Here is a 22,886-nt window from a genome sequence, read left to right on the forward strand (position 1 = left end):
TCACTTGAGAGACTGATGGACTACGGTTTTTGATAACTGACGACTGAAGTACTAAGGTTGAGCAAAGTAACCAGTTATACTAGTTTAGATTTTAGAATAACATTCCCTCTTTTTAATTATACAATTCATAAATAGACTTTGTGTGTTTATGTAAATCAATCCATAAGAATTAATAATTAACAAAATATTCTTATGTATGTATAATAAGTTCAGTTTTCTAAAAGAAAGATATAAAAATAGAATCAAATTTAAATTCAAAAGGAGCAAAATACAGGAAGCTGGAGGTCATAACTGTGTTGCCAAAGCATTAGCTGCTATTTCAGTGCATCAGGGGGGATCACTAAATAATTATCTATCTATCTATCTATCTATCTATCTATCTATCTATCTATCTATCTATCTATCAATGAACTTATGCATTATATATCTTGTCACACACGCGTGTTTAGGAGACAACTAAAGGGCTTGAATACATGAGATTCCATGCCAGACCAGGGGGTGGCGAAGTGCACTAATTTTCCCTTTCAATCTTTTGCAGACCATTCTGGGGAAATCCCACCCGGCTTTGGGGCAGCCAATGACGTTACTTCCGGTTCTGGCATTGATGACATCACTTCCTGCACTGGCCTTTAAAGCCACCATCTTGTCTCCAGAGAATCAGTTCTGTTTTGAACTCTGTTGAATGAACATGTCTTTGTTTATTAATCAGTTTTGCAGCCGGGAACAATTATACAGGTTGCTCCCCCAAAACTTCTCAATGCTTGATGGTCATTTTTGTGACAATCTGTATAAAATAATCTACTCAAAATTTTTACATTTTTATTAAAATGTGATTTTTTATTCCTAAAATCAATGATGATGGATCAGACAAAGTCATTCACAACTGTGTGCAACTGCAGATTCTGATACACCCAGTGTCTCATTTTCTGTTGACTTCTTTTTCCAGCAGTGCATTGCACCTCAGTGTCTTTCCTGTCTCATAGTGAAGTGTCTACTGAAATACAGAAGTGTTCCTGTCAATGTTCAGACCTAAAAACAAAGGCTTGAAAATTGCACTTCACCACTAGTCACTTGTCATTTTGTCAGCAGGTTCCTAAATAAGAGTGCAAATATTTGATATCCTGCAGTGTAAAGATGGCAGAGATGTTTTCGCTAATAGATGGCTATGAGTGCTCCTGTAGGAGATTTGACAGAGTATTGACAGAGACAGTGTACATAGTTTAGCATCTTATTTTGTTTAATGCTCACCCCTTCTAATGTTTAAATGAATTAACCTATGCAGTTTTAAAATTTACAAATGATTTGCTTATGGCACCAAAATATTTAACTTACACGTTTGTACAGCACAAGAATACCATATGTAAAATGTGAATTTTATTATTATATGGGGAGTACTTTTGAGAGGCAAGATATAAACTCAGCAGTATAATGACACCAGTTCACATTCGTTTTCAGGTTGATAGCCAGCTAGATGCCATTCTCATTCCTATCATGACAAAGTGGAAAACTGAATGTTCAGGAGCTTTTGGCAATCACCAGTAGCTGCTAATGCCATGAATTCTATTTAAGTCTCAAGTGACAGGTATGGATAAATCCAAATACATTTTGTTGTTAATTGCCAGGAGAGTAAGTAAGCATACAGTTCCTTATCCAGCAAAAGAAATATGGTTATTAGTTTCACACAGTAAAGGAATGTGAAAGCAATACTGAGGTTTGATGAAAGGATGGAAATTTCCTTAATCCTTTTTGAGTGGAGTGATTCTCAGATTTTTTTGTCATTGTTATTAACATTATATCATCTACTCCCTGACAAACTGATGAATCTGAACCCCTGGGAAAGTTTTCTGAGCTTGCTCTTCTGTCCAAATGGAGGCTATGTTTCTAAAAATGGACCAAGTCATTGTGCTTAACCCCCACATAATTAAAACAGCCATGGACCATCCCCAGGGATTCAGAACAGCCAGAAGTTCTGCTACCTTCAGTGAGTCCCTTAATTTCATATTAAAATGTTGTCTCAGCCTACATAAATATAGTTATGGTAACAAATGTATTGTTTTTGTCTTGATTACCTGATCAAGTAACACTTTTATTAATATTATTGACATTCTAATGTTCTTAAGAATGTTATGCTTCAGAGAAGACAGAATGCAAAGCTCTGAAATTCCAACCACAGTCTTTAATGATCCTTCCCTCACTTATATACAGGAAGCAGAGGTTGCCAAGATCTGCAAATAATCCAGAGCTGCTTCAACACAAGTGTTTGAAGGTAAAATGGAAAGAATCTGGTTTCATTTTCAAAGTCAGTTTCTCAAGCAGTTTGTTTGGCACTGTAGTTCTGGTTTTTAATTAAGCCACAATCGTCTGGATTCTAGTAGTCCAGAAGAACTGCATCTCCTATTGAAACAAAAGGGAAGTAACTACATGCCGCAATGGATTTTTCTAAATGGAAAGTCTCAGACATTCAGGAGCCAAGAGAATAGAGCAAGTCACTGGGAAATCCCACAAGAAATCATTTGTGTTTGCAAAGTTTGTGAAACAGAAGACTTTATTGTTTTCTTTAATTTTAGTACTATGATATATATTTAATTGTCTGTCTCACTTTAACAACAGTCACTACTTATGTTCTCTGGAGGATTATAAATTGTGGATTTCCAGATAGCAGGTGTCATTGGGGTCTCTGTCTACCCCAATATCCCTCAAGCAATGAAAAAGCCAGCAGAGGTTTAAATAAAATAGGCACTTTTCTCTGGGAAACAAATTAATGAATATATTCATCATTAAAGCAGATGAGTTGGTAATTTGGAATGTAGGCAATGGGAAGCCTGGATGTGCCATGATGGCAGAGAATTGTTTGCTCTGCATAAAACACTGTAATTACAGCTTCTTAGACACTTGTGGAGTATTATGTCTAGACCGTGCTCTTTCAGATGAGGCTGTAGACTTTAGCACATTTCCTATTTGCCTAAAGCATAATGTTTTCCTGAGAAGGACACTTTAAGTTATACTTTATCATACACAGCATAGTGTATATTTAAGCCATATTTAGAAATGGCAGAGACACTGAAATATGGTTTGCATCTTCTACGACCGTGTTACATTTTTGGTGAAATCAAAACTATAATTCTGTTGTATAATGTATGTTGTTTTAGCACAATTCAAATACATGTAAAGTAGATGAGTGAGGAGTTATTCAGCAGGTAGATTTTAATAAAAACGACAATTCATTTGTTATTTCTAATTTTGTATTAATTGACTGCACCTTGTTTGTGGAATTATTCATCAAGGTGCTTATTAAAAATATTCCATTCAGCCATTTACTGGGCAATTGTCTTTTATATATTTTAATTGTCAATTATAAGGTTGTTGGGTACTGGAGATAATTCAGCCATTACTGAGAACAAAGCAAGAACAAATCAAAAAGGAGATGCCCTTCCATCACATACACTTTAGTAGAGGTTATCCACCTGAAGCTAAGTGTGTTCATGTTCAGGCCCAGCCAGTACGTGGATGGGAGACCATCTAGAAAAAACTTGGTGTGCTGCTGGAAGAGGTGTTGGTGAACGCTTACCCTATGGTTTGAATGTGGATCCCAATGCCCCAATACAGTGATGGGGATACGGTGCTACAAATATAACACCGTCCTTCAGATGACACGTAAAACCAAGGTCCCGAGTCTCTGTGGTCATAAAAAATCCATAGGAATCCTCCATAAAGAGTAGAGTATAATATCCTGATGTCCTGGCTATACTGCCCACCATGGCCTACTCATTCTGGCCCCCTAATCATCCCCTGTCTCTAATTGTCTCTCTCTCTCTCACCACCTAACAGCTAATGTGTGGTGAGCATACTGGTGTAAAATGGTTGCTGCCGCATCATCCAGATAGATGCTGCACATTATTGGTGGTTAAAGTGGCTTCCCACTCACTATGAAAATTGCTTTGAGTGGTGAGAAAAGTACTATATAAATGTAAAGAATTATGAATTATTATTATTATAGCATACACACAAACTCTAACCTGGGGGGTAATTTAGATTTAACTTACATAGCAACACATTTTCAAACTTATTCAATACTGTGCCATGGGGGGCCAATTGATAAAAACAGGTCATTCAGCCTACTGCAACATCCATATTTGATTTTAACTGTTGTGCCCAAAATGGCCTCAATCACATTGTTAGGGCAGCATATTTAAAGTAATCTGCGGAAATGTATTATAACATTTGTGTGAAATCCACTCTTATCCAGGTTACAGCTATGCCCCTGATTCCCTGATGATTAATTTATTTTAAATAAACATCTGGCATCCGCTTTACTTAGCTCTCCTATTACTATAAATGCTATTGTTTCAGTTCTTTGTACTCACCGTCTGTTTAAGCTAAAGGCATTCACTTCCTTAAGGCTTTCCACATAATTTGGACACTTAAAGTTTTGTTGCATACCAAGCCACGTGTATTGTTGATAGAAATGTATTTAAAAAAGTAAAGAGAAAAAATAAAATAAAGATTTACCATAATGTATTCTTAAAGACAATATGATGGTAAGTTTATTTCATATGTATAAAACAGTAAGCAGGTTGTACATTTCTTCCAAGTGGTGAAACTACACAAAGATCACTACAGATTACATTTCAAACTGTCAATTGAACAATCAGAGTCAATTTTATACATAGCACCCTGGATTAAATAAAAGGCTGTGGACCTGTTATGGGGAACCCAAAGGCCTTTAGAAATAACTGCCTGGCATAGTGATTAAGGATTTGGACTTCAGTCCCTGACGTCATGGGTACAAATCCCATTACTGACACTGTGTGACCATGTCCAGGTCACTTTGCCTAACTGTGCCCCAACCAGAAAAACAAAAGAAGCATAACCAATTGCATCTCAAATGTTGTAAGTGGCCTTGGAGAAAGGCATTGGCCAAATAAGTAATAATAATAATTAGTGTGTTGCTCAGTCCATAAAAAAAAAGTTCAGCTCTAGCAGCAGTATCTGAATTTCATAATCATGTTCCTGCTCTGTTTCCCCTCTGTGTGGGATGATATAAAATAAGTAAAACTCTCAGTAAGAAAAGTAATTCTAAATGAAGTACATGTTCATTGCATTTGAGTTGGGTCTAAAAAATTGATGGGATAGTTTTAATATTCCTCAGAATCATTTAGCTAGCTGAACACACTATAAAGCTCACAGAAGGCTAGACAAAAGTATGTGTGCCTTAATTTTTTTTTTAATTTTTTCATTTTTTTGAAAGTTCATCTTTAAAAATTACTGTATATGAACATAATACAATGAGATTCTTCCTTGCATGCCTCCCACAGCCTTGTGACAAAAATATAACACAAACAACAGGCAGCAAACACAAGACACCATTCATTAAAGACAACATCCCGAAATCCACACAAGAAACAGACATCAGGTACACTCATGCAGTTGTCTGTCTGATCGGCTTATGACCTGAACTTTAAATCTGTCTCTCAATTTGATGGTGTGGCAGAGATCAGTTAGCAGAGTAAAGCTCATGTACACACAATCAGCAAGCATGTAAAGCTGATATTCCCTTTTACAAATCTTGTTAATTTGTTCTGAAATACAGTACACTGCATACAACACACTAATATACTATACTAGCTGTCTAAGACCGACTGAAATCTATGTATTCAATGTAGAGCTCAATGTTGATGTTTGCAAAGTACCTTCTATTGGAATGTATTTTGTAATGCATGTAGTAATAAAATGCATTGCAGTTCTAATTCTAACGGGTGGCACATCACAAACATCTATTGGATTGATAAATGCAATGCCTGTGGCCCCGTTACTGTATATGCTTTTAGATATGGGAGTTGTAAAAGGAATGTTAATATTTGTGACACACCATCTGTTGGACTGACAGAGAAATAACAATTAGACGGGCACATTGATACTCAGAGACAGAGGGACTTATCCTTTTATTAAGGTGGATATTTATAAAAAAAACACTAATATACTGAGATTGCGATATATCGAGTATGATATAATGATATGCCTGAATGTAGTAGTTTTAAATGTATAAAAAGCTTAAGCTCCTCCTTTTTCTGAATAAGTACATTTTTCAGTCAAAAAATGATTTGTCATAAAGTTAAGTAAATGAATAAGAGTCACACAGTGAGCATTTGTCACTGCAACTGCAAGGTTTTGCACCCAGTTTTTGGAATTAATAAGAATTTAAACAATAAGCTTGCTGATGATACCAAACTAGGTGGATTGGCAGATAGCATACAATCAGCCATATCATTGCAGAGGAACTTGGAAAGAGTATTGACTTTGGTAAATTTATGACAAATGAAATTTAGTAGTAGTAAATTTAAAACATTATATGTAAGAAGTAAAAATGTTAAATGTAAATACACAAGGGGCATTGTGAAATCTGAAAGTATCCCTTATGAAAAGAATCTGGGAGCTGTAGCGTCAGATTAGATGGCCCAGCACACACTCCGCTGTAAAATGCCCAAGAAGGGATCAAGTTGTCAGTTGGCCAAGGCCTCCAGGACTGTGACTGTGTCTGATGTGGCCTGTTATAAATGACTGTAGATCCCCAAAGGTTTATTTTCACCGGGAATGCTGCTGAATGGTGTTTTTTGTTTTCCTCTCATCTGTTATCAACTGGTCATGGTTTAACATTTTTTTAATGGGCAGATATTACTTATTGCTGATCTCCAATTATGTTAGTCAGCTTCAAACTATTTTGTTTTCCTGTTTGTTTAAATATATTTGAGTGTTTATGTGTACTTATTATGTAATTAGTAATTAAACGTTTATAATTGCATTTTACCTTACACTTACCACAGTGCTCTCTAACTGCATGCAATGAAGAGCACAATACAAAAGTACACTGAACTGAAAAGATATGAATAATGAACTTGTCACATCAAGATAGTGTACAGAAGTGATTGGGAGTACAAATGGGATGTTAGGGTAAATGGCAGAACATTGAAAATAGAAGTCATGGAAGTTTTGATTAAGCTACTGTATGTAATGCATTAGTGAGGCCTTATCTGGAGCATTGTGTGCTTTTTTGGTCTCCATCTAAGAACAAACACTTAGCAGCAGTAGAGAAGGTCCAGGGAAGAGCAAATAGGCTGATTCTGGGACTACAAGGTTTGAGGTAAGTAGAAAGATCAAGTTGAACCCTTTCACTTTATGCAAAGGGTGACTAAGAGGTGACACGTTTGAAGTGCATGCACTTCTGAAGGAAATTTGTACAGTGGTTATTTTGAAATGAGTTCTTAATTAAAAACACAGTGACACAGATGGAATCCTCTGAACAGTAATTTCACACATACATTAGAAAATTGCTCTTTACACGGAGAGCCATATACCCATGGATTAAGTTACCAAGTAGTGTAGTGCACAGTATAATGTTATGAACTTTTAAAACTCAGTTTGATTTAATCAGAGATGAAAAGAATTTGGGTAAAAAGGATTGATAGCTTTTGTTGGAATGAATGGTGTGTTCTCGTCAATATTGTTCTAATTAATATGCCATACTGACTGCCATTAGCCTTTATTATTGCTCCTCTCTAGTGCAGAACAAAAATGATTTTTTTCTGAATCAAAAGCCCTTTTCATACTTTGTAGCTAGTGACCCTTTTCTCCAAATGGATAATTGTATACAGTGTCCAGTATCCACTAGAAGAAACTCACAGAACATGATCCTCAAAGGCTAAGAGTACACAAAAAAGTGACTTTATTTAACTCATAATAAACCATACAGATGAATAAGCAAAGGAAATTGATCAAAGTAATCGCTAACTGTTCACTTCAAAAATACATTTGATATATTATTATATAACTATACTTGTTTTTTGTCTATTGAAATATTACTCAGATATTAAAAAATAGTTCACCAGTAGTATCAATAATACATCTTTTTAGTTACACTAAAGTATTTAATGTAAACCTTGCCAAGACAACATTTTCTGCCCTGTTACGTATGCCAGACTACATAGGGGCTATAGGGGAGACCATTTACCTGACTATCCACCCACTTGTTGTTCCTGTGCCCTTTTAACATGGTAGATGTAAACCTCACAGTCATGCAGCCTAGCTTAGTGGTCAGAAGACAGTGCTAGACTTGAGAAAGTGTATTTTAAAAAAATACGCAAAAAGTGTGGCAGAAAAGTAATGAGACTGGCAACACTGCAAGTGATCTGGCAACGCTGCGCTGTTGTCCTTGATAGAGCACGTGTATCAGTACCCTCCCATAGCTCAGTGCGAGTTTCAACTCCTTTCGTTAACTACGTAATTTTTGTGACTGCTATTAGCGAAGTTGTGTTTTTGGTTGTGCGTCATGCAAAATGGAACAGTGGAATTTGGAGCAACGTTGTGCCATTAAATTTTGTGTTAAGCTTGGAGAATCGGCAAGTGTGACGTTTGAAAAGTTAAAACAGGCCTATGGGGAACATTCTTTATCCCGAGCTCAAGTTTTTCGCTGGCACAAATCATTTTTGGAAGGCAGAAAACACGTTGAAGATGAACACCGTTCAGGCAGGCCTTCAACTTCAAAAACCAATGAAAACATCGAACGTGTGAACACTCTTGTGAGATCAGACCGTCGTTTAACATTAAGAATGTTGAGTGAACAATTAAATTTGAACAGATTTACTGTTCATCAAATTTTGACTGAACATTTGCACATGCGAAAGGTCTGTGCCAAAATAGTGCCGAAAAACCTCACAATTGAGCAGAAGGATAATCGAAAAAAACAAGTGTCTTGATCTTCTTGACAGAATTGCTAATGAGCAAGATTTCTTTAGTCGTGTGATCACAGGTGATGAATCATGGATTTTTGAATACGATCCTGAGACCAAGAGGCAAAGTCAGGAGTGGCACGCTGCAAACTCTCCTCAACCAAAGAAAGCTCGAATGAGCAATCGAAGATCAAATCAATGCTGATTTGTTTTTTTGACAAAAGGGAATCGTCCACAAAGAATTTGTTCCTCCAGGACAAACTGTCAACCAAGTTTTTTATAAAGACGTCCTTGAAAGGCTCAGAAAAAGGGTTATTCGCGTGAGACCAGACATGGCAGACAAATGGATGCTCCATCATGACAACGCCCCATGTCACACTGCCCTCTCCATAACAGAAGACATGCTGAAGACCATACCGATTGAAGACTTCCAGCACTGCTACCAACAGTGGGAACAACATCTCCATCGGTGTGTAGCTGCCCAAGGGAACTAATTTGAAGGGGATAACATTGATGTTTGAAAAAAATAAAAACTTTGGTAAATAAAAAATCAGTCTAATTACTTTTCTGCCACACCTCGTAAAAATGAATGGATGGAAGTATAACTCAATGATTAGCACAAGTTATATTATTTATATTTTAATGATAACTTAGACTATATAAACTTCACTGACCTCTGAGTTAAGCAAATACAGCACCAAATTTATTGGTGTTTGTGCTGAATAAGTGGAAAAAACAGAACAGAGACAGATTAGGTGTACCTGTTATTTTATTTTCATAATTACTGAGTCGTTGCTATTGTGACTGTCCTTTATGTTTCTATTTTCTTTCATGGGTAGAGCTGATGCAGTAGACAGCCTTCATTTGAAACGTACACTATGCATGTGTGTTCTGTCTAGTAGCAGCATGAAAAATACCAGAATCCATATAACTGAAAAATATGACTAATCATTTCAGTGACTGAGTAATAAGAAAGCTAAATCTCATTATCTCAGATTCATGCAGTGTATCTTTAAGTGCAGTCTGAGGTCTGGCAGTGGAAATTCTACCTTTATGTGCTGTCAAAAGTTTTATTTATTTTTCGGGTGTCATAAAGTTAAGGGTGTGTGCCTTTGAAAGAAAAAAAAACATTTTATGAGAACTGCTTCCCTGTTTTGTTGTGCTTTGATTTCTTGGCAGTTTTCTAAAATCTTAAACTATTTGTCTTAACTGAGTAGCCCAGCATTTCTGATTAAATGAAGTAAACAGAATAGAATAGTATACAGGCCCGCACCTAGGAAATTCTGGGCCCCAGGCAGTTGACAGAGTTCGGGCCCCTTTCGTGTTTCAAATATGTGCGTATATTTTAAAACGCCACTTAAAGGGCGGGCCCCTATCTAGCTTGGGCCCCTGACAAGTGTCATGGTTGTCCCCCCCTAGGTGCGGGCCTGTAGTATAGAATAGAATGGAATAGAGGAGAATAGAATAGAATAGAATAGAATAGAAAGCCTTTATTGTCAATGTAAAAATATTTCAATGAAATTAGGAGCGTCACTCCAACTGGGTACAACAAGCAAATGACACCACTATTTTGAAGGAAAAAAAAATACTACAAAACATAATACACACAAGATGAGCAAAATAAAAATAATAAAATTGTATGCACTAAAGGATATTGCACATTTAGCCCAGTTTATAGAAAAACAGTATATGTAAATATATACTTAAAAAGATATGAGATAAAATTAAACCAGTAGTAATATAATAAATAATACCATTTCACTGGGGAGTAACTGAACAAGAACAGCAGTGGAATGTATGAGTCTATTTCCCAGCACTAACCAAAAATTATTTAACCTGCCTTAATTTGCTTATTTTTGTTCAGTGTATTTATTGCCATTGAAAAGAAACTGTCCAGGGAGGACAGACAGTGGCCTGTGTTTTTATGTGCCATGTTTGTGACTCTCTGCAGAACGTTCTTGCCTTTTGTCATGCATCCGGTGTATCACTCTGTGACACAGTATGCCACAATGCTCTCGACGGTTGAACAATAAAAAGCAACAAATAATTTTTGCTCTAAGTTGTTTTTTCTGAGCACTCTCTCAAAGTGCATTCTCTGTTGTGCTTTTTTGACCATTGTTGTGGTGTTTTCAGACCAGAAGAGGTTCTCAGAGATGTAGGTTCCCAGGAATTTGAAGGTGTGCACCCTTTCCACATGGTCTCCATTTGTATAAAGATACAAACCAGTTCTGTGCTGTGCTTTCTATAGTCCAGAACGGGTTCCTTGGTTTTTGTGGTGTTCAGTGTTAACTTACTCACTGAACACCATTCTGTCAGTCTCTGGACCTTGTCTCTGTAGGCCGACTTTACCATATTTTTGTAAGAAATAACAGTAAATGCCACACATTTGTGAAAGAATTAATAGTTGAAATATTTTGAAATTTTGATGGAGCAAAGTTAAAAGCCTTCAGTTGAACTTATGATTATTAATGCTAACAACTATCTGCAGTGGGCATGCAGAGTTCAGTGTAATATTCAACAACACATTAAGACCCCTGTTACAAATGAAGAATCTGGTTATACACCACTGCTCCATTTCAGGTGCCTGTAGCCCTTCTTTTTGAATCACCGAATTCATATGATTGAAATAAACACTTCTGATGAGCAAGGCAAAACTGAAATCATGTCAACACATAAATAAAAACAAATGGCTAGGTCCAGAAATGTGGCATGAGTTAAGATCTTTCAATGATTTATAATTATACTTGGGATTGGCATGGTAAAACAGTAGGTATATATTATGCTTCACAAATCCATTATCCCAAGTTTGAATCCCACACTAAGTTAGTGTCCATTATTATAAAAAGTGACTCGCAAAAAACTCTAAAAGAGTTGGGGAATGACCCTGTATATTGTCCAACGCACAAAGATTAAAAAAATGCAATCCGATGAATCAAAATAGATCACAGAAGACCTCATACATACTGTTTGAGGCGTATTTATATACAAAATGGTGGAAGGAAATGACATGGAGGAATTGACATGGTGAAATTGATGTCTTCTGAAGTGGCCGGCAGTTATGTCATTGGAGATAACCGGAAGTGACATCACTGTGCAGGAACCGGAAGTGGCATCATGGAAGTTGGGTGTGATGTTGTTGCAGCCATTTTGTGAAACTGGAAGTAAGGTTGATGCATTCTTATTTTTCTTCTTTATTTCAGTCGGCAAAGAGAAACAGATATCAGCGCACATAACCAACCCTCTACCTTGCAAAGTAATACTCACCTTTGAACTCGATGGCTGCTTCCTAATCTCGCTTGTGTGACACCATGTAGCATCTGAAATTTCTTCTTGTGACCATATAGGTTTTCTTCTGGTTTTCTCCCTGCTTTTTTCAAAGACATGAAGGTTTGGTTACTTGGCAACTCTTAACTGACCCCAGATAAGTGTGGGTGTGTGTGTGAGCGAGTCCTGGAATAGACTTTGTTGACGACTGTTTCCTGCCTTTTACCTAGGTGTTGCTGGGATACACTCCATAAACCAGAACTGGATTAAGCAGATTTGACAATGTTAAATTCCATTTAAATTCAGGAATACTGGATTCTGAATAGAATACATAAGGATCAGAATCAAGAAAGTAAAAGCAATATGCAAAACAGAATTGCTGGGCAAAAAGTCAAAGTGTATCTGGGACTCCATGCTCCTGACACAAACAAACTTTATATTAGCTTGGATGATGTGGGGTCCTGTTACACAAAGGTCAGACTTCTTTCAAAAGTTCCTGTAAAATGAATAGAAAAGGTCAGGAACATTTAAGTTTTTTACAGACTCCCAAGAATGCTAGTTTTTGCCATAACCATACCACTAGGCCAAATATGGTATTCTATAGTGAGAAGAATAAAACCTCTGATTAATCCTGATGAAGCATTCATCAAACAGTAAATTTTAAAAAGCTTAATGCTGCCAGATGATGTTATGCAGCTTTCTACAAGCTATCATGCCCTTTTAAAATGATCTGGTATTCTTTCAATTCTCCAGGGTCACAGAACCTGTCCTGGTTATGTGGGTATGTGTTGTCCCGCTATGTCCTGGGTATGATGATAAACTGCATCCGGCCCTGCAAGCGGTCCTCCAACCAGGGAAATCTTGGGGGTTGATGGCAAGATCGGCCACCTTAAAACTTCACACAGCTCCTAACCAACAAACAGGACTCCTTTCTGCTCTCCATTGGAGTAGGTCTGTGGCAGCTGCCCATAGGAAGGCTATTCACATTATGAAGGGGCTGGGGAAAGCCCTTGGGAGTCAAAACCACTGGAGGGCCAATGGGGTCAGGCCTGTTGGGGATCAGAACTGGTGTTGTGCTGAGTCGTCACCCTGTGCATGACAGAAGTTGGATCCCAATTTGAAGCAGCCCATCTGGGTAGGTGCGTAGAACGTCTTATTTTTTTGGAATGATAATCATCTTCCTCTGCTGTTAGGGGAGCTTTGTTAAGTCCACATTTCAGTGGTGCACTTTCTGAGGTGTGCAGACCTGGGACTGGCTAGGTCTCTATAGGTGGGTACACCTTTTATTGGTCTGGTCACTCTGATACTGTCATACTCAAGCAGTAGCTGTTGCTGTGGCAGATGGTGTCCTATGTCAGTCTTTTGAATAAGCGTATTATGAAACTCAGATTAAGGAACTCTCTGGGTGCCTTGTCTGTTGTCTCAGTGCATGCTCCAACCATGGTGAGTGATGTCTCGGTGAGGGAGACATTTTATTTGCAACTTCGCTCGGCGGTTGACTGGTCTCTAGGAGGTGGTACTCCTCTGGTCATGACCACTGGCAGAGAAAGGACTAGTTATGAGGATTATGTCAGTCCCTGTGGGTCTGTTGACTGTAGTGAAAGTGGCTCCTTGTTCCTTGACTTTGCAAAAGGTCAGGGACTGTGGATCTCTGGATCCTGGTTCCAGCGCCCTGAGCCACATCATTGGACTTGGTACTCCAATACTGGTGATGCAGTGAAGGAGACTGATCACATCCTCGTGGGCAGACATTGGAGGCTCCTACAGAACTGCAGGGTCTACAGAAGTGGAAAGTTTGTGAATTCTGACCATAAACTTCTTGTTGCTACTCTGAAGATCCAGCTCCTGGCAAAACGGCAAGATCAGGCTGTTTCTAATGAGTTTGCATTCAGTTTATGTGAGGAACTTGCAAGCTTGGGTGTGAATGCTGATCCTGTGATGTGGGAGACCTTCCCTGACAAGACCCTGAAGGTTGTTGAGGGTTGTGTTGGTGTTGCTGTTGTTCCCAGAATGAGGTGTTTCATTTTGCAGGGCACCCTGAATATCATTGACAGGAGCTGCAGAACATGACCTGATGTGATTCCGGTCTGTACCCAGAACTGAGAAGGACAGCTATGAGGGATCTGAGGGCAGATAAGAAGGCATTTGTTACAGGGTTCTGTGAGCAAGTGACACATCATCTATGGTCTAGTGACCCATGTCCTGCTTACAGAGGAATCAAAGCATTACGCACATTCCGAATCTGTTACTTGGAGAGTCGTAATCAGGGTGGGTGGTGGAAAGGTCCTTATGGATGATGCTGCAGTTATTACCCGCTGGGCTGGCAACTTTGAGCAGCTGATTAAAGCTGATCTTCCAGCTAGGATGTTGGACATATCTGGGTCCACAATTTTTGAGGCTGTTTAACCAAATACCTCACTGAGATTGCACAGGTGCTGAACCAGCTGAGGGTAAGAAAGGCTACAGGAATCTTTGGCATCCAGGGTTAACTTCTCCAGGCTGGTGTTAAGGCTGTCTTCCTTGCCTTGCGAGTAATCTTTGTTTCCATTTGGGAGATGGCTTCATCTTAACTGAGTAGAAAACGAGATTTGTTGTCCCTATCTGGAAAGAGAAGGGTGATTGCCTGGATTGCGACAACTACAGGAGGATAACACTGCTGTCAGTGCCAGGTAAAGTCCTTTCTATGGTCATCCTCAATAGGATTTATGATCACTCGCTCACCTATCACCTATGTGGCACATTAATCTTAATACAAATATCTTCTTTGCACCTCTGTTACAGTTTTCCCTGTACAGTTTTCCCTGTATATTCAATGTATGTGTCAACAACAAACATGTGATGAGGCACAGACCAGTAATACATGACCACTGACACTGCAATTAGCATAAAACTCTGTCACCATGATCACATTTGAGTACCTTGCCAGTTCTTTCTATTTCAATATTCCAAACTAGCACCATGGTCTCTTCACAAACTTGTCTGTGTCATTCCCTTTCTATTTTCCCCTTTATTATTTATTTCTTTGCTGTCCGCCATCTCAGTTTGACTGTTTTACAGGTTGCTGCTGTGGGGAATATTAATGATATTTTTGTAATATAGAAAAAATGCCTTTCTGGGGTTTGCCAACCAGGATCCCATGCTGCTTCGTCATGTGGAGGGTGCGACAACATAATGTACCAGTGCATGCTCCTCAACTTGATTTTACTTGAAAACAAATCTCTCTGTGAGGCAAAAATGGCATTGTTTATGGGTGTATTATAGTGGTATTCCCATCTACTTACCCTTTACCTAGAGGTAAGTGTACTCATCAGATTTGTTACCGCTTTGATCTACTGTTGCTCCTTAAGAGTAACACACGCATGCATAGCTATACGCATACACAGAAAAGTAACACAACTTTTAAATATAGAATGTAACTGAAGTTTAACATGAGAAACCTAATATTGTAATGAAACAGAAAAGAACCCTTTCTTTCTTTTTTTGCCATTTTTTCAGCATGTGTGACCAACTATTGTGATTTTTTTTTTTTTAATTTCACTAAACTCTTTTAAAATTAACTTTATTGGACACTTAATTTCTTTTGTTATGTGTTTTACTCATGTTGGATCCTACCCTGCTAACTCTGTAGTTGCTTGTTTTTAGGATCTTGGAAAAAATGTAATTACAACCTTGCATCTATTTTTTACATTGTTAAATTATTGATTTAATTGAAGGAGTAGTAAAGAAAGACATTGTGGTTAATGTCCTTCTAGCATTGTAACTTTGAAATTCTGTAAGTCATCAAGAGTCTTTGAAGTTTAATATACTCTGAATGCTGAATATGCTTGTGGCTTCTTGCCATGCCCACAATAATGCCAAAGACATAGCATGTATCAGAATGATATTTGCATTTGTTTTTAAATCCACAAGGAAGATGTCACAAAAGGTCAAAATATGCTCGTATAACAGAAATCCCAAACTAGCTTCTGCACCTGGTCTTCCTTCACCTGGGTAAATCTCTGTCCCTCGGGTGGATGGGCTCATCTACCTACTTCCCTGCCCTTGATTTTATTCACTTCCAATTCAAGATTTGCTGTTATAGTAACACTTTAGTTCAGATCCTGCAAAAATGCATCTATTGCTCACTGTTATGTAACAAGACAGTAACAATTATTTTGGTCTTAATTACACTTACAAAGCATTAATTATTTATTCATGTCAGCAATATGGCCAACTAAAATAACTTCAGTTTGAAATTATCTGCGGTGCCTTAACAGAGATATGTTTCTCTTGATACTGCATATTTAAGTATGAAACCTGGGAATCCTTCCTTTTCACAAATACTTTTATCCAGATTTCAATAAGGTGAACAATCTCTTTACTGATACTTTGAAAATGTTAGTTAAAATGAAAAGAAACCTTTGTTAATGTCTTGTTACATAACAGTATATACGTAAATAATTGAGGTCTTTTTGCAGTACCTAAACTAAAGTGTTACTGCTATTCCTTATTTACAGGGTTGAGGGTGGCCCATTTATGCTACTACAAAAACACCAGGATAGAGCTCCCTCTAGTGGCCCCTGAACCTTGTATTGTCATGATCAAGCAGGGTCTCTCTTTTTTTCTGCCCTCACTATATGTACTTTCTCTGTGGCCAATCTGCATGAGATTTACTTTTGATCACGTCTTCCTCTTGCTCTTCCAGCTTTTTCAGCTCTTTGCAGTGATGTAAACTAACTCTGAATGCAGTCTGTTTATAATAATTATTGGTATGTTGCCAAGCAATATCCCACCAATCAAGCTGCAGCCTGACTCATTCAAGTGCACATCTTTACATATCAGAAACCAATTTTTCTTCATTTCTAATCAAACTTACTAGTTTAAAAAATGTGTCATAGCTCAAATATTTGGCTAATGTTTTGAAAATTTTCTAAAATGTAAAGTTAATTTTATCATCCTCTTCGACTATTCAATGCCCCTATGTTTTCCCCATATTTTCATTTTTTATTTTCTGTTCTGTTCTGTGTTCATCTTATTCCTTTTTGGCTTGGAACTAAAAATTGTATTCTAAAATATTCTATGGATTTTCAACAAACAATATTAATCTAAAATAAAAAGTCTTTGGTATGGTCATTCTCTCTTATGGGGTATAAATAGATTATTTGTGTTAACAGAAGTGATATTTACTGTTTAAAAAAATAGATTTGTATTTTGAAAGATAACATACATATTAAAATAACAGTTTCAAAAGAGAAAGCAATTAGTCATTCTCCAAACTCCTGTATTCCAATGAATGGTCTTGGGGAGGCTAACTCTTATCTCTAGATATACCCTCTGCATTTCGCATACCAGGAGAAGGTGGGAGCGGAGGATGCCATCATCTATATGCTACACTGATCCCTCTCCCACTTGGACAGAGGCAGTGGTGCTGTAAGAATTATGTTTTTGGACTTCTCTAGCGCCTTCAACACCATCCAACCTCTGCTCCTTAGGGATAAGCTGACTGAGATGGGAGTAGACTCACACCTGGTGGCATGGATCGTGGACTATCTTACAGACAGACCTCAATATGTGCGTCTTGGGAACTACAGGTCTGACAGCAACACAGGAGCGCTGCAGGGGACTGTACTTTCTCCGGTCCTGTTCAGCCTATATACATCAGACTTCCAATATGACTCGGAGTCCTGCCACGTGCAAAAGTTCGCTGATGACACTGTTATTGTGGGCTGCATCAGGAGTGGGCAGGAGGAGGAGTACAGGAAGCTAATCTAAGACTTTGTTAAATGGTGCGACTCAAACCACTTACATCTGAACACCAGCAAGACCAAGGAGCTGGTGATGAATTTTAGGAGGCCCAGGACCCTCAAGGACCCCGTGATCATCAGAGGAGACTGTGTGCAGAGGGTGCAGACCTATAAATACCTGGGAGTGCAGCTGGATGACCAATTGGACTGGACTACCAATACTGATGCTCTGTGTAAGAAATGTCAGAGCCGACTATACTTTCTTAGAAGGTTGGCGTCCTTCAACATCTGCAATAAAATACTGCAGATGTTCTACCAGACGGTTGTGGCGAGTACCCTCTTCTACACGGTGGTGTGCTGGGGAGGCAGCATAAAGATGAAGGACGCCTCACGCCTGGACAAACTTCTTAAGAAGCCAGGCTCTATTGCAGGAGTAAAGTTGGACACTGTAACATCTGTGGCAGAGCGACGGGCATCAAGCAAACTCCTGTCAATCATGAAGAATCCACTGCATTCACTGAACATTGTCATCTCCAGGCAGAGGAGTAGCTTCAGTGACAGACAGCAGTCACTATCCTGCTCCACTGACAGACTGCGGAGATCGTTCCTCCCCCACACTATGCGACTCTTCAATTCCACCCGGGGGAGTAAATGCTAACATTACTCAAAGTTATTCTCTGCTTTTACATGCATTGTTATTACTATTTAGTTTTTTGTATCGGTATACTGCTGCTGGATTATGTGAATTTCCCCTTGGGATTAATGAAGTATCTATCTATCTATCTATCTATCTATCTATCTATCTATCTATCTATCTATCTATCTATCTATCTAGTTGACTGGAGGAGGAGGGAGATGAGGTTGGGTGCATGCACACTCACCACACAACAAACCTCCCAAGATTGGAACCCGAGTGCAGCTGTACAATGGATGATGCCTCAGCATCACACTGGAACAATGTGAGTTTTTTTTTACGGTGGCTGGAGTGCCAATCCTATCAGCAACCCCTGAATTTTCTCTGCAAGTTGGAGACCCGTTTCCAAGATAGATGCAGGTTAATGTCCTATCCAGGATGAAGCAATTGCAGGTTAAGGGCCTTGTTCAACAGGCAATTGGACTTAAAGTTTAGAATAAACAGTTACATGAACATGAACTACATCGAGACACGGCAAGAAAACAGGATACCCAAGTAAAAAAGACTTTGACACGGGTTGGGGCACACAAAGAGTGCCCACACTGGGATTTGAACCTTGATCTGATGGACTGTAAGTAGGCTGCCCAATGGGTCAATTCTGATGTTTTTTACACACACTGTTATTTGTAATATATTTTCCAAAGCTTTTGTTCGAATGTATTTAGTCTATGATTACTATTATTTAAAATATAAAATTAACATAAATGATCCTTTAATCAGCTTAATGCATTACTTTACAGAATGAATTGGAACAAACCATACATAATTTGTTTCCTTTAAAATATCCCATCATGTGTGGCCATGTTTATCCCTTGCTTTTGGCTGCGCTCAGACTTGGCTTCACTTAAAGTAATAAACATAACATCAGAAAGGATTAATATTTTAAGCTGGCAGAAGCAACACAAGGGTTGCCAAGGTATGTGAACTGAATGCACGTCCAGTTTATTTTCATGCATATTTATAGTAAGCTCTGATAAAAATAAAGCCATGAATTTCTGTTACCCAATAAATACACAGACAACTCTTAAGAAGAAGGGAGTGGAAACTCCAAAGAAGGAGAGAAAACAATGAGGAAATCCCAGACAGTAACCAGATCAATCAAACAGTAAACTAAAAGTCATGTTTAAAGGTCTAGAAGCCTTGCATAATGCCAAAAAGAAATGTAGAAGAATGTGTTTATTAACAAAATGATGCCACCTACCAATTTTAAGCTGTTATAGTCAGGATCTTTTAGAGGTGATAATTCTGTATGGACCAATTGTTTTATATTCCTTTTACCTTCTAGCCACAGGTTTGAAACATGCAGGTTTCATGTATGCTCATTAAGTATGCTTTGTGTTTTTTTTTAAAAATGTAATTATTTTTCAATATCCTTTGCAACTTTGTCTTCTTTATGGACAATGCCATTTGTTGGCCTGGTCACTATTTACCTAGCTCAGTCGATGTGACACATTTTGTCATTTGTCCCTCTTCTGTTCTTCCATTATTTGCTGTTCTCCAAAATTAAGAAACAATCCCTTTTAGAGATGGTCAAATTGCAATCTGTTTTTTTTTAGCTAAACGTGGTGTTACAATAGAATATAACCTCAGAGGTGATAAGTCTTTATTTTTGCTTTTCACCTGCTAATCTGCTCTAATCTAATTTGGTCTATTCTATTATGTAATTAAACCCTACTGTGTGTATATGTGTGTATGCGTCTGCTCCCTCTGAGCAATCTGATTGGTCAGTTTGGCAGTAGTGATGCAATCAACAGAGGAAGTGCTAGGCAAGAGAGATTGAGACACATGAGGACGAGTAAAGATGCAGGTGGCACACTGAGAGTCACCTTTAAATATGGGTAGTATTAGCAAGAATACAAATGATGTTTTCAAAGCAGGTAGTGGAGTCTCATCTACCACTGGTGGTATTGAAAAAGTGGACAGGAGGCAAGAAAGGTGCCTTAAAATAATAGTCTAAGAAAGCAGGCTCTACAGAAACATGCTACATTCTTTGCAACATCTAACAAAAAAAAAGAAAAAAGTGAATGAGGCAGTTACAATAAATAGCAAAATTAACAATTTAAACAGAAATAATATTTAATGAAAACTGTCCCCCTCACAACCCAGTAATACAACAACATGCTCAAAAATACAGGTTTAGTATATTAGTATATTTAAAGATAAATAGGCATACCAGTATAAAACATGGATAAAGTGAAGTAAACCACATTGCATGGTTTATTATATCAAGTACAGCTTCCTGACATAAAGTATGAATAAAGCATGGTGAGGAACACATCTTGTACCATCTTCTGAAGACACTTGGGAACACAATATTCTCAGCAGACTGCATCAATTTTTTTTTTGTCATTTTAATATCCATCCATCCATCCATTATCCAACCCGCTATATCCTAACTACAGGGTCACGGGGGTCTGCTGGAGCCAATCCCAGCCAACACAGGGCGCAAGGCAGGAAACAAACTGCAGGCAGGGCGCCAGCCCACCACAGCATTTTAATATTGTCTTTTAAAATATTAAAAGTTCATTATATAGCCCCAAGTTGTGCTTATGCCCACAAACACTCAAATCTGGTGTTACCAAGCACATTGATACACCACCTGGCACTGCTGACCTTGAGTAATTTGGTGACCCCACCTTCAATGAGTCTTGACCCTATGGTTCAAAACTAAACGCCTAATGGGTCACCCTATATGACCAGAACTGCGTAATTGCATCCTGCCCGTTTTTGGAATTCAGGCATGCAGAACCATACTTTTACTAAAAAGTTAATCAACTCATGCTCTGTTGATGGAAAGGTCCATGTAAAACATAACAGGATCACTAATAAATTGGTGACTGAAAGCATAAGATATGTTTTATTAATTAGTTTTCTTTTTTTATTTTTGGCTAATCAAAACATTGAGTGATCTTATATTCTGCCAGTAATGTCATTCAAAAAAATCCCCCTAATAGCAGGACAGAAAGGCTGCAGCATGTAATAAATATGACCCCTTCACTAACTGCCATTTGCTATAGACCTGACCATGGACACATAAAGTATGTATGTGTGTGTGTATGTGTGCGACACTCAAGTGCTACGTGCAGGGTCACCATAACTGAGGCAAATGATGTGTGGTCATCAGGGAAATGTGTAATATTCTTACAGGATCTACAGCACTTGAAAACTCTACCAGACTCTCTACCAAAAAGAAGGTATAGACTTTCAACTTTTACAGAAAACTCAGGGGTCAAAAATGTCCAGACATACTAGAAGCAGTTGTAGCCTTGTGCCCTCAGAAACCCTGCAGATTTTTTTTTCCAACAGCCCCTGGAGTATTTTTTTGTTATGTTTTTTCTGTTCTCTTGGCCATCATACCATCACTTTGAAAGAAAAGGAGATTTTATTTTTTTTTCATAGGCAACAAAAGAACAAAACACCCAAAGATAAGAAGAGAAACATTACTTAGCTTCATGTGCTGGTTAAACTGAAAGAAAATGGTCTATTATTACTCTAAAGCAGCACATCATCAGGAAGATTCTCTAGTCCAAAAGTGAAAACAGGAACACTGGCCATTTTCTTGTCTCTTGCCATGTTCTTGGTAATTTAATTGTTTCTAGGTGACTTGGTTCTAAGAAATAATTGAAAGGTTGGATGACTTGAAGAATTCCAGAAAGACAGCATTGAGATGGTAAAAAATGTGATACACTAATGTGGTTGCTACTCTTTTTATTATTTTATTATTGTTTATACTAATAAATGATGTGATTATCGTATATGATCAGTATTCTACCTGCTTTTCTCTGTGGCGAAAACATTCTGGTAAATTTTGTTATATAACCTACCGTATATCTTCTAGTAGTGGCCGGCTTCTTATTGACGCCCATTTCCAATAAACGCCGGGTTTGAAGAGATGTCGCGACAAATAGACACCGGTCTCTAATAGTAGCCGGTCTCCTTCTGTAGTAAACGCTGATGTCCAATGACCCACCGCCTTTTTCGTATGTTAATCCTCTTTTCGTACCACCTGGGCTAACGCCCTCCAGCAGTGAATCATACGCTAAGTACCTTTTCGTGTCAAAAATGTTTTGTCGTCGGATGCTATCGAGGAAGCGAGAAAGTCAAAAAGAAATTTCTTTGTGTACATTTTGCCCTTTCGTCTCCACGTCAATCATAACCCCACAGGGAGGGCAGAGGTGGTGGGAAGAACATGAAAATGCCATCTTTGACACATTAATCCTGATAAAACTGATTACTGCGCGACAACAAGCAATGGGAGTATCTGTATTGCCATCACAAGAAGAGGAAGATGAAGAAGAACTCACAAATAACGAAGCAATCATTACCTATTCAGACGACGAGTAGATGGTAAGCACTGTACTTTATTGTATCTTATCCAGTCTCATGTCGTAATGTATACGTATATGCGTGAGTTTGGAGCTTATTGCATTTCCTTATGTTCCACAGGGGACATGTTGGGCTGATGAGCGCTTTTTTTGTGCG

At 38.2% G+C, this 22,886-nt stretch overlaps 1 long non-coding RNA gene across 1 annotated transcript in view; it reads left to right on the forward strand.

Annotated features, from left to right (window-relative positions):
- The window catches only part of LOC120539783, a 39,368-nt gene extending 38,746 nt beyond the window's left edge, over positions 1 to 622 (forward strand). The window contains exon 3 of the long non-coding RNA XR_005635678.1: positions 539 to 622. This is a non-coding gene — a long non-coding RNA (uncharacterized LOC120539783). The remainder of the gene's footprint in view (positions 1 to 538) is intronic.
- The last annotated feature ends 22,264 nt before the right edge of the window (positions 623 to 22,886 follow it).

This window comes from Polypterus senegalus, chromosome 11, assembly GCF_016835505.1.
Source record: "Polypterus senegalus isolate Bchr_013 chromosome 11, ASM1683550v1, whole genome shotgun sequence".
Taxonomy (NCBI): domain Eukaryota; kingdom Metazoa; phylum Chordata; class Cladistia; order Polypteriformes; family Polypteridae; genus Polypterus; species Polypterus senegalus.